We start from the raw sequence: 14,139 nt of genomic DNA, 5'->3' as shown, positions 1-14,139 counted from the left end.
AATTCTTAAAAAAGCACATGTCCAAACTGCTTTTTCAGACCAGCACCATTTGTAACCTGGGTGACTGCCTACACTCCAGCAAGGGCAACCAGCCTTAGTGATGCTGAATGTATTTGCATTACTGACTCAAACCTTAAACCCCACTCGCTTGTGAATACTGTGCATGATTCCACATGGTAAGCAGCTGGGTGTGTGCTAAGAGTCTGCTTCTGCACCAAAAAATGGCTCCCCCTTTCCATCTAATGCAACTGTGAAATCACCAGAGCAATACACAATAAATCTCTGCCTGTAATTCCTATTTGCACACAGAGTCATGTTTTCACATTAGTCACAAAACGAAATTTCTTTGCCAATTTGAAAGCACACTTACTACTCTTTTTTTTGGCAAGTGATAATCACTTTTACAGACTGACACATTATGAATCCACTTTTCAGATTCTTAAAAAAGCACATGTCCAAACTGCTTTTTCAGACCTGCACCATTTGTAACCTGGGTGACTGCCCACACTCCAGCAAGGGCAACCAGCCTTAGTGATGCTGAATGTATTTGCATTACTGACTGAAACCTCAAACCCCACTCGCTTGTGAATACTGTACATGATTCCACATGGTAAGCAGCTGGGTGTGTGCTAAGAGTCTGCTTCTGCACCAAAAAATGGCTCCCCCTTTCCATCTAATGCAACTGTGAAATCACCAGAGCAATACGCAATAAATCTCTGCCTGTAATTCCTATTTGCACACAGAGTCATGTTTTCACATTAGTCACAAAACGAAATTTCTTTGCCAATTTGAAAGCACACTTACTACTCTTTTTTTTGGCAAGTGATAATCAATTTTACAGACTGACACATTATGAATCCACTTTTCAGTTTTTTAAAAAGCACATGTCCAAACTGCTTTTTCAGACCAGCACCATTTGTAACCTGGGTGACTGCCTACACTCCAGCAAGGGCAACCAGCCTTAGTGATGCTGTATGTATTTGCATTACTGACTGAAACCTCAAACCCCACTCGCTTGTGAATACTGTACATGATTCCACATGGTAAGCAGCTGGGTGTGTGCTAAGAGTCTGCTTCTGCACCAAAAAATGGCTCCCCCTTTCCATCTAATGCAACTGTGAAATCACCAGAGCAATACGCAATAAATCTCTGCCTGTAATTCCTATTTGCACACAGAGTCATGTTTTCACATTAGTCACAAAACGAAATTTCTTTGCCAATTTGAAAGCACACTTACTACTCTTTTTTTTGGCAAGTGATAAACACTTTTACAGACTGACACATTATGAATCCACTTTTCAAATTCTTAAAAAAGCACATGTCCAAACTGCTTTTTCAGACCAGCACCATTTGTAACCTGGGTGACTGCCTACACTCCAGCAAGGGCAACCAGCCTTAGTGATGCTGAATGTATTTGCATTACTGACTCAAACCTCAAACCCCACTCGCTTGTGAATACTGTGCATGATTCCACATGGTAAGCAGCTGGGTGTGTGCTAAGAGTCTGCTTCTGCACCAAAAAATGGCTCCCCCTTTCCATCTAATGCAACTGTGAAATCACCAGAGCAATACGCAATAAATCTCTGCCTGTAATTCCTATTTGCACACAGAGTCATGTTTTCACATTAATCACAAAACGAAATTTCTTTGCCAATTTGAAAGCACACTTACTACTCTTTTTTTTGGCAAGTGATAAACACTTTTACAGACTGACACATTATGAATCCACTTTTCAGATTCTTAAAAAAGCACATGTCCAAACTGCTTTTTCAGACCAGCACCATTTGTAACCTGGGTGACTGCCTACACTCCAGCAAGGGCAACCAGCCTTAGTGATGCTGTATGTATTTGCATTACTGACTGAAACCTCAAACCCCACTCGCTTGTGAATACTGTACATGATTCCACATGGTAAGCAGCTGGGTGTGTGCTAAGAGTCTGCTTCTGCACCAAAAAATGGCTCCCCCTTTCCATCTAATGCAACTGTGAAATCACCAGAGCAATACGCAATAAATCTCTGCCTGTAATTCCTATTTGCACACAGAGTCATGTTTTCACATTAGTCACAAAACAAAATTTCTTTGCCAATTTGAAAGCACACTTACTACTCTTTTTTTTGGCAAGTGATAATCACTTTTACAGACTGACACATTATGAATCCACTTTTCAGATTCTTAAAAAAGCACATGTCCAAACTGCTTTTTCAGACCAGCACCATTTGTAACCTAGGTGACTGCCTACACTCCAGCAAGGGCAACCAGCCTTAGTGATGCTGAATGTATTTGCATTACTGACTGAAACCTCAAACCCCACTCGCTTGTGAATACTGTACATGATTCCACATGGTAAGCAGCTGGGTGTGTGCTAAGAGTCTGCTTCTGCACCAAAAAATGGCTCCCCCTTTCCATCTAATGCAACTGTGAAATCACCAGAGCAATACGCAATAAATCTCTGCCTGTAATTCCTATTTGCACACAGAGTCATGTTTTCACATTAGTCACAAAACGAAATTTCTTTGCCAATTTGAAAGCACACTTACTACTCTTTTTTTTGGCAAGTGATAATCACTTTTACAGACTGACACTTTATGAATCCACTTTTCAGATTCTTAAAAAAGCACATGTCCAAACTGCTTTTTCAGACCAGCACCATTTGTAACCTGGGTGACTGCCTACACTCCAGCAAGGGCAACCAGCCTTAGTGATGCTGTATGTATTTGCATTACTGACTGAAACCTCAAACCCCACTCGCTTGTGAATACTGTGCATGATTCCACATGGTAAGCAGCTGGGTGTGTGCTAAGAGTCTGCTTCTGCACCACAAAATGGCTCCCCCTTTCCATCTAATGCAACTGTGAAATCACCAGAGCAATACGCAATAAATCTCTGCCTGTAATTCCTATTTGCACACAGAGTCATGTTTTCACATTAGTCACAAAACGAAATTTCTTTGCCAATTTGAAAGCACACTTACTACTCTTTTTTTTGGCAAGTGATAATCACTTTTACAGACTGACACATTATGAATCCACTTTTCAGATTCTTAAAAAAGCACATGTCCAAACTGCTTTTTCAGACCAGCACCATTTGTAACCTGGGTGACTGCCTACACTCCAGCAAGGGCAACCAGCCTTAGTGATGCTGTATGTATTTGCATTACTGAGTCCAACCTCAAACCCTTAAACTATTCTTTTTTTATACCAGTACACCTTAATTTATCGTGAAAACATAGTCCATATTATTTTACATGTTCCTCACATTTAAATTTCTCCCAAAACAGAAAATAATAAACACAACTTCAACAAAAGGAATCCCATTTCTATTATTCATTTCTTAATTTACCATTTACATCCCCTCTCAAACTCTAAACTCACCTTTAAAATTAGTTAGTTGTGAAAGAAATGTGGCACTCAAACAGCAGATTATCAGAGCCAGGATCTCTGTTCTTTACACCTCTCTCCTCTCAGCAGAACCAGATAATGGCAAACTTTCCCTCTCTTTTTCCACACATATACATGTTAGTTTCAAATCTCAGTGCTTCCCCCTTTTTTTCAAATGTAATCACACATTTCTATTGGTTGAAAACCAACCCTTTTCCAAAAGTACCCTTCCCCCAACTTGACTTCTGCCTAGTACCCTTCCCCCAACTTGACTTCTGCCTGCTACCATAGCAACAGCTCATGGAACACTGCTGTGTGGAGTTAGGTCAGAAGTTCACCAAACAATGTTTCAATTCCACAGAGCAAGAGTGCTTGACTTTTCAAACCTAACAGCAAATCCATAGTACTGTTCTTTGGTAATACATTTTTCTGTACCAATACAAAACATGCTTCTATTAATCTACACATACAGCCTAGTTTTTATTCTAGAATGGTATGAAACAGCCAATCAGTTCTTTTTTTTATGAAAAAAATATGTATGCCTCCATTTCCAAACTGTCTTTCTTTTCATATTGCCATTCTACTGAAAGACACCTCCTGAGTGCATCCAGTTCTCCTTTGAAGATGTTCACAGTGTGGATTGTAGGGCACAGCTATGTCTTCTGGAGTGAAAAGTATGCAGAGAAAACAGATATGGTGAGAGACCTTGCTTTGCCAAATGTAGACATTAAATGGATTGGTCAGAGAGGGTTAAAGTGGCACCAATTGATGCCATTGGTGAAATCCTTCATGCACATCCAACACCCTGACCTCATAATAGTGCACTGTGGTGGCAATGACCTAGGCACTTTGACTGGGGTAGGTCTGGAAATGCTTATGAAGGACACCTTTGCACAACTGTTTTCACTTTTCCCTAAAACTGCCTTTGTGTTTTCTAACATATGCCAAAGGCAAAAATGGAACTGGTCCAATCATTTCTGTCCGCACATTGACAAAGCAAGAAAGCACGTCAACAAATCTGTTTCTGCTTTCCTCCGTGACTATGGTATGGGTTCCATTTACCACAACAACTTGCGTTACGACATGCAAGACATTTATAGAGGAGATGGTGTGCACTTCAATGATGAAGGGAACAGAGTCTTCCTCTTGAACCTTAGACTCTGCATCGGTACTTACTTGTAGGTACCACTAAAAAATCACTTCATAAACACAACGGCTCTTTTAAGAGCCTCCTAATATCTAAACACTTTTTTATTTTATTTTTTACCGTACGCTTACGGTGAGCTTACCGTACGCGTACCCCGTGATTTTTTTTAAAATCAATAAATGTTTTCTTTGTACTTTTCTGTCCTTCTTTGCAAATGTTAGGGGATCTGTAACTCTCCTCCTTGCCCCCTTTTCTTGTTATCACTCTTTTTTTTCTGAGTGAAACACACGAAATGGCGAATAACTCACGCGACCGCAATCCTCTGCTGATGCTAATACTGTATTTAGACACTTATTTGCCCATGTCTTCTTCCATTAAATTTTAGCTATACATATATTACAAATATTTTTTTTTCATAAAGACACATATGTCATCAGCAGAAGATTGCGGTCGCGTGAGTTATAGTTGCCTGCACTAACTATAACGGGGGAATTTCTTTTTTTTTTTTTTTTTGTTTTTAAATTTTTTATTTGAGTACAGGCTGAAGGATATAGCATACATTAATACATGTATTTATTTTAACAATCAATAAATTAAAAAAAGAAAGCAAACAAGACAAAAAAAAGAAAAGAAAAAAAAAAAGAAAAGAGAATAAAAAGCAATCCAAAACAGAGAGCGTGTCCCCCTAAGATTAGCTAATGCTAGCTCCATCGAGTGAATCTCGGTTACCAGCACCCACCAATCCCACACAGTTGGTGGGTCAGGGCGGATCCACGCTCTGGCCAAAGTTAATTTAGCACAGGACATAAGAATTGAGGCCAGAGCAGGCTGAGGGAGAGAAACGGGATATATATCTAATAGGACCGATGCAGCAGAAAATGGAGGCAACTGAATATGTTTAATTTCAAGAACCTTCTGAATATCCCTCCAGTAATCTACAAAAGTGGGGCAGGAAAACAGCATATGATCCAAGTCTACTGCGTGGGCAGAACATTTAGGGCATTTTGTACGGTCAATTAAAGAATTATTAGAGGACCACCTGGAAATTAGTTTTGGAGTGTAATATAACATACAGCTCGTTCTGAGTTGTTGTAACCTTAAACTAGAGGATCGTACATTTTCATTGATATTTGAAAAAGATCGTTCTATATCCTTTAGTGTAATATTAGAGCCTAATAACCTGCTCCATTTGTCAGCTAGTTTGGAGCAGTCGTTTGATTTAAAATTAACTAAAAGGCTGTAGGTGTTACTAATTACAGATTTAGTTTCTGTGGAATATAAGTGGTTCCATATATCGCTATCAGAGTTTTCCACGAGATGTTTTTTATTGATCAGATAGTCATGCATCTGTCGATGTTTATATCGCATAGTTTCAGGGAGACCATAGAGCCGTTTTAAGGCGTTAAAATCTAGAAACCCTTGCGTGCCGTATAGGTCCCCTAATGTTCTGATGCCCAGCCTAGCCCAGCCGTTGTCGATTTGTTCGTAGAAAATTGCTGGAAGCCCAGGGTTACCCCATAGAGGTAATTTTGAGTGAAATAAACTGGTTTTACAGTAGGTTAGTATATTGTCCCAAATTTTTTTTAAGTCTCTTGCGGTCTTAAATTTGACTCTTTTAAAATAGTTGGGGTCATTAGCTCGTAGTAGAAACATATTTGAATCTTTAGCTATACATATATTACAAATATTTTTTTTTCATAAAGACACATATGTCATCAGCAGAAGATTGCGGTCGCGTGAGTTATAGTTGCCTGCACTAACTATAACGGGGGAATTTCATTGGTTTTTTATTAATAAAATGTCCAGCTAACTATAACATGTGTGAAACCTATGGTTTTTTCAGTGAATTTGCAAGGTTTTTTAAATGCTAATTCCTAACTATAACGTGTGTGAAACCTATGGTTTTTTCAGTGAATTTGTACGGTTTTTTAAATGATAAGTTACTTTACGCCATTCGTGGCGTGCGCGCCCAGTTAACGCAGTTCGTTCCGTGCACGCACGGTGCGCTTCGCGAACCGTGCGCGCACAGTGAGCACGCGGTGCGCTTCGTGCACCGCGCGCCCACTTTACGCAGTTAGTGCCGTGCACGCACGGTGGTCACGCGGTGCGCTGCGCACACCGCGTGCCCACGTTATGCGGGATGGGCCATGTACACACGATGCGCTTCGCACACCGTGCGCACATGGGGGACATATTATGCGCATCTTTGTGAAATTTATTCTTTGTTTATTTCTTACCTGTAATAAGCCATGCACAAATGGTGCACTTCGGGCACCATTTGCACACGGGGTGGGGAGGGTGTGGATACGTTTTTTTTAAAAAAAAAAATTTACCGTACACGTACGGTAAGCGTAATCGGCGATTTTCCCCAAAAAAAATCTTGGGGGCTTGGGGGTTGTTTGGGGACCCCTATATCAATGCTGGGGTTAGGATCTCAAGAAACTGCCTCTTTAGACATTTTTTGGCATCGTTTTTGCTGCCCAACTCAGAGAGCGAGAGAGAAAATGGCGGCCGCCGCTTCTTGGTTTCGAACGATTCGAATGTTTACTAAGATCTAACAGCCAATCAAAATCGCGCTCGCGCACGCCACCGTACGCTTACGGTAAGCGCACCGTAAGCTGGCTCAGATATATATATTGATTTAAAGGCTATTTTCTCTGAATCTACTGAACAGATTTACACCAAACCTACAAAAGGCACTTCCTTGACCTGAGGACTACCTCTCTGCCAAATTTCAAGTAATTCTGTTCAGCCGTTCGGGCTGTAGCTGTGTCTAAAGGTCCTATGGAAAAATGCATGGGAAAAACGCGTTTTGGGACCCCCTTTTATCTCAGCCCCCGCTTGACGAATCCCCCCGAGACTTTCAGGGTAGGAGCGGAGCGTAGCGCCCCACCTATTTTGAAAAATTCGTGAGGATTCGTCGACCGGCGCCAAAGTTATTCAAAATAGAATGTTGCGGATTTCCTATGGAAACATGGTCCTAACTATAACTACCTACTGGCGACCGCCAGTAGGTAATGTATATATATGTATATATATATATATTATCTACTGGCGGTCGCCAGTAGATAGTTATAGTTAGGACCGAGTTCCCATAGGAACTCTGAAAATTCTATTTTGAATAACTTTGGCGCCGGTTGACTTATCTTCGTGAAATTTTAAAATCTAATGGGGCGCTCTGCTCAGCTCCTACCCTGAAAGTCTTGGGGTGATTCGTCAAGCGGGGGTTGAGAAAAAGGGGGGTCCCAAAACGCGTTTTCCCCATGCATTTTCCCATAGGACCTTTATTCGAAGGTACAGCCCGAACGGCTGAACAGAATTACTTAAAATATGGCAAAGAGGTAGTCCTCAGGTCAGGCATGTGCCTTTTGCATATATGGTGTCAATCTGTTCAGTAGTTCCTGAGAAAATCAAAAGTAAAATCACATATATATCTGGGCGGAGCCTAACTACACATCTCATCGTGAGATCTGATTGGCTGTCAGCACTTCATCCAAGAAGTGTTGGCAGCCATCTTGGGACCAATATACATGATAGCACCTCATTAAAAAGCATTGCAGTTAATAGAAGGTTTTAAGACTTTAGTTACATTATAAATCATTTGTTGATGGTACAATACTCATTTTAGGTATTGTGGTGTGTTCTAAGGTGATTTTACCATGTGAAAAAGCCTTCTGCTGTGATATCATGAATCATGTTTGAGAGAAAACTATTTTCTCATGCTTTTCCCACAAAGGTTTGGAAGGTGATCTATAAGCTAAACTGAGAGCATATTTTCTGTAAATTCACATTATCTTTCTCAGTCACGTGAGAATGAAGTCTGACATTCTCAATAAAACATGTACATCCAACAAGGGCAGAGACTGTCAGTTGATTCCTTTGTGTTCTACTGCAGCTTCCCAGAGTGTTCTAAAGAACAACTAGAGCGCTAACAGTTCTACTTATGACAAACGTATGGCACAACTGAAGCCATCTTGGTTGGAATAAAGTGGTAACTCTTAAAACATTTAATTTAAAAAGGAACAACATGAGGGGGTTCATTTTGCCATAGAAAGTATGATTAGTGCTACAGAAAGAAAAATTAGGGCACATTTTGAGTGACTTCTCAAATCCTCTTCTATTTCATTAAAAAATTCTTACATGCAGACTGAAACATGCACTTTCAATACCAGCAGCAGACTTCCCTGGTGAGCAGTAGCTTTACTACAGTGATCTAATAAGCAACTAGTGTACTAACATTCTGAATTTATGGCAAATGTGTGACACATCTGAATGCCTTCTTAATGGAATCAAAGTAAAAAACTGAAAGTTTTTCCTACTGAGGAGACTGTAGTAAATGAGGAAATTAGGAAACATCATAACAAATAAGTCTCCCAAAATGGCCATCAGAGACAAAAGAGCCCAAATGTAGCCCAAATATCACCAAGATGTAGCCCAAGTATAGCCCAATGACAGAATATCCCAGAGTGTTCTAACGAACAACTAGAGCGCTAACAGTCTTACTTATGACAAAAGTATTGGACACCCGAAGCCATCTTGATTGGAATAAAGTGGTAACACTTAAAACATTTAATTTACAAAGGAACAACATGAGGGGGTTCATTTTGCCATAGAAATTATGATTAGTGCTGCAGAAAGAAAAATTAGGGCACATTTTGACTTCTCAAATCCTCTTCTATTTCATAAAAAAATTCTGACATGCAGACTGAAACATGCACTTTGAATACCAGCAGCAGACTTCCCTGGTGAGCAGTAGCTTTACTACAGTGATCTAATGAGCAACTAGAGTGCTAACATTCAGAATTTATGGCAAATGTGTGACATATCTGAATGCCTTCTTGATGGAACCAAAGTAAAAAACTGAAAGTATTTCCTACTGAGGAGACTGCAGTAAATGAGGAAATTAGGAAACGTCATAACAAATAAATCTCCCAAGATGGCCACCAGAGACAAAAGAGCCCAAATGTAGCCCAAATATCACCCAGATGTAGCCCAAGTATAGCCCATTGACAGAATGTCCCAGAGTGTTCTAACGAACAACTGGAGCGCTAACAGTCTTACTTATTACAAAAGTATGGCATACCTGAATCCATCTTGATTGGAATAAAGTGGCAACACTTAAAACATTTAATTTACAAAGGAACAAAATGAGGGGGTTCATTTTGCCATAGAAATTATGATTAGTTCTGCAGAAAGAAAAATTAGGGCACATTTTGACTTCTCAAATCCTCTTCTATTTCAGAAACAAATTCTGACCAGAATCACAGAATGTTGAGCTGAAGCAGAAACTCCAACCTGGTTCCCCATTGGCAAAGTCTGCAGCTCTGGAAGTAACACCACATCCTCTCCCCTAAGTGCAACATTTAATCAAGTGGTCAACTGGATAAAAAAACATAAAGATTACAAATAATTTAAAAGTTCTTTGTCGCTATTTGAAAACTCAGAAAATATGTCCTCATTTTAGTTTTTTAGAGCACTAACCATAATTTTGATGCAAATAAGACCCTCTCAGATATGAAATTTCTAAAGGAAATACTCTAGGTATTACAGTTTTGATTACATCAAGATGACGTCAGGCGTTCCACACTTTTGTAATAAATATAGACTGTTAGCAATCTAGTTGTTCATTGGGATACTGTTGAGAGGCAGAGGCCAGGGGCACGGACTCTGAAAATTGAAGGCAGGTAGGAGAGTGCAGATGCAACAATTTGACCACACTGTGCAGGCAGGAAGGGCAGTGGCAGCACAACAGACTATGGAGGGCAGTGGAAATGGGGGCAGGGGCAACAAACCAACAATACAGGACTGGCAAGAGAGGCTGTGGCAATATAATAGTCCATTGTGGGCAGAAGGAAGAGGCAGTGGTAGTACAACCATACATGCCAACAGACCCGTTTTAGCCAGGAAACGTCCAATGTTTTTAAGCTCAAATGGGCTTTATTTGATCTGTCTCCTGTCTACAATCTCCTCTTTTTCAATGTAACTCAAAGGGGAAAATCAATACCCCAGTTTTTTTTCAAAATCTCCCTCTTACCATGTTCAAAATGTTCGCAAGTATGGTACATTGGATCATGGTAGGCAGGAGGAATTGGGGTAGGGACATGGACTGGGATAACAGAGGACAGGAGGGACATGGAGAGGTGCACCAAACTGACCCTACAGGGCAGGCATCAGGGTTTGCAGCAGCACAATACACCACACAGTGCATGCGGGACGGGAGTGCAGCACAACAATCCATAGAAAGCAATAGGGAGGGGACAGGACCATGCACATGGACAACAGAGAACAGAGGGGAAAGAGGCAATGGTAGCTAGCTGACCATAATGGACAGACAGGCGAGAAAGCTGCAGCATAACAGACCATAAAGGGCAAGAGGGACGGATCAGGGGCATTACAATGGAACAGACAAGCCAGGAGAGAGGGAATAGGGGTATGCACATGGAAACAGAGGGCTGGGGGCAAGGGGGCAGGGCAGGAGCAGCAAGATGACCATGGAGGTCAGGCAGGATGGGCACTAGAAACAAGACACACCATGGAGAGCAACAGTGAGACTATGATGGCATACACACAGACCATGAGGGAAGGTGGGAGCGGGTCAGGGGCAGCTAGCTGACCACACAGGGAAGGTGGGAGGGCCCATGGTAGCACAGAAGACCATGCATGGCAAGCGGGAGGGTTAGTGGCAGCAAAATGGCTATGATGGGCAAGAAGGAGGGTGCAGGGGCATGCACAAAGGACCATGGAGGATAGAAGGGAGGGTCATGACCTGGGCACAGACAAGAGAGTTCAGGGGAAGGAGCCTCACAACAGACCGCACAGGGCAGGCAGGAGGAGCAGTTGCAGCACAACAGACCAGGGAGGGCAGAAGGGTGTGGCAGTAAAATGGACCATGGAGGACAGGAGGAAGGGGATAGGGGCATGGCATGTGGACAGGCAGGGTGGTGGTGGCAGGGACAGGTTACAGTCATCAAACAATGCTAGGCAGGTGGGAGGTGAGTGGCAGCTCAACAGAACACTCAGAGTAGATAGGAGTGGCAGGTCAATGGAACATGGTGGGCAAAAAGGATGGAGCAGGGGCATGCACAAAGACATCGGAGGGCAGGGGGAAGGAGAATAGGGGCAGCAATCTATGCACAGAGGCTAAGCAGGAGGTCAATGACGGGCCACAGAATTGGGCAATGGAGGGCAGGAGGAGTGGACTGGTACATCATGCTAAATGGAGGGCAGTGGCAGCACATCAAACCATGCATGGCAGGAGGGAAGAGGCTAGTCCATGGATTCAGACAACAGAGGATAGGGAGGAGGTGGATGGGGCAGCAAGCTAACTGTTCAGAGAAGATGGGTATTAGGAACGTTATTGTTTTTAAAATGTGTGTCTGTGCGAACTACTTAAAATATGAACAAGTACGCAGCATAATCTCACTCTTATTCAGGAAGAAGAGGACGTTTGTGACTGTGACTCCGGGCTCACTTGGCAGAAACACCCCCTGACCCTCCACCCCCCATCGCAAAATGTAATGCCCGTGAAAAGGGTAGGTGGATGCAGTGTTATATAGAACATAGTCCTGAGAGCACGATTGAAAATGAAAATTAGATATGGTATATGGTATAAACTATGCAACAAAAAGTGTGATATAAGATGAACCGAGACGTGAAATATAATATGCAATACATTGTGCGCAATGACAGATTCATTGGAGAGCGCGAGATAGCACAGGCACTAGCGCGTGCTCTGCGATATGCGCCTTGGAGTGTAATATGCACAGGGCAGTGTTGTGTTACCTAACTAGTCTCTAAAGTTGTAATATAAAATATGTGCTGAGGAGTGTAACGTTGCATATGCACTGTGACAAAGATATGGATTCCAGATTGTAATATGTATGGCATAGCGTTGTGCATTATAACATAGGCATCGAGGAAGGCACGTTAGATAGGGCAACATAACCCGTGCGAAGGCAAGTGTGGCATGACATATTCACGGGGTGGTGTTACAGTGTACATGGGCTAGAGAGTGTCATAGCATACGCACTAGCTGGTGGAATACAACACAGAGGTGTGAGGCACTCGGCGGGCACTGGTGGGTGTAACACAGCATTGGGCTCAGCCAGGAGCACGCTGTGACTCTCAAGTGAGGTTTGTCTCCTTTCCAGAGAGTAAAATAAAAGGTATTACACATCCTGCGGCGGATGTGTGTTTTATTAACCATGAGGGGGGTTTCTTGCATAGTTTGGTCGAATTTTTGTCGTGTCCCCTTTGAATGGCTTGGTGTGCGTGTATATTAAATGTGCCCGTCAATAGCTACCCATGTTTGTATAAATAAACGACAAGGGTGTCTACTTGGAGAGTACCCACCGGCGGGGGCGCCAGGATTAGGCACGGTAGGGCGTCAGATACGTCAGAGCTTCACTAGCGGTGTAAATACATTCCATGTGGATTCATTCTATGCATAGTCGCCTTTTAATGAATATCACGCAAATCGTCATGGTGATAGGTACATATGGTTTGTCCAGCATGTCCTAGGTGTTTCTCTAAATATATATTTTTTAAAAATATTAAAAAACAATGGCCGGCCCCGGGGGATGGGGTCCCTGGGGCCATAAGTGGCCTGAGGAGGGGGGCAATGCAGCCCCTCCTAAAGAATTAAAAAACAAAAAAAGGCCATGACCCGAGGGTTGGGATCCCCGGGGGAGGGCCAAATTTATTTTTTTCGAAAAAAAAAATTAGGGTGCAGGCCCTGGGGGATGGTGTTCCCAGGGCCAGTAAATTAGAAAAAGAAGGGGGGCCACACAGCCCTCCTTCTTAAAATAAATAAATAAAAGACCGGCGTCGCGCCGGAGGCCATGCCCCCTCCTTGCAGTACTCTGCAAACGCGCCCCCTGGCCAGTTGTAAGTTGGGGAATTAATTCCCCTTTGTTGGAAACGGCCCTTTTTGCAGGGTTATCCCCAAACTTTTTGCTTCTTCCTCCTTTATTTTTTCTGACCTGTGGTTGTTGGCAATAGGACTCTGAGCACTTTACCACTGCTGATCAGTGCTAAAGTGCATATGCTCTCTGTATAAATTGTTATATTGATTGGTTATCCATGATTGGTATATTTGTTTCACCTGTTAGCCCCTAGTAAAGTGCACTGCGTGTGCCAGGGCTGGTGATTCAAATGCTACTAGTGGGCTGCAGCACTGATTGTGCCACCCACAGGAGTAGCGCTAAATTGATGTCTTAGGCCTGCTTGCAGTGCCTATGTGCAGTCCAGGACTGCCAGGTCGACCTGGCCAGTGCACCCACTGACCAGGCCTTATCCTTCCCTTTCTGTACATGTCAGGCATCCCTATGGTGGCCCTAGGTACCCCCCTGGGCTGGGTGCAGTGTATCTGAAAGGTAGGGCATGTACTGAGGTGTGTAACATGCCCTGGTAGTGAATTACAGCCATTTTCGTTTTTCACTGCTGAGAGGCTATCTTGCCCATAGGATAGAATGGGGAAGGCTGTTTACATGCCTATCTTCCCATAAGGGCAAGATAGAAAATCCAAGTTTGGTATCTCTGTGTTCAGAATTTAATTATACATCTTTTTAGCAAGATGGTTTTTAAATTCACTGTGTGAGAATAGCACTTTTTA

Source organism: Triturus cristatus, chromosome 2_1, assembly GCF_964204655.1.
Source record: "Triturus cristatus chromosome 2_1, aTriCri1.1, whole genome shotgun sequence".
NCBI lineage: Eukaryota > Metazoa > Chordata > Amphibia > Caudata > Salamandridae > Triturus > Triturus cristatus.
The sequence above is the reverse complement of the archived record's forward strand: the minus strand, read 5'-3'. Positions refer to the sequence as shown.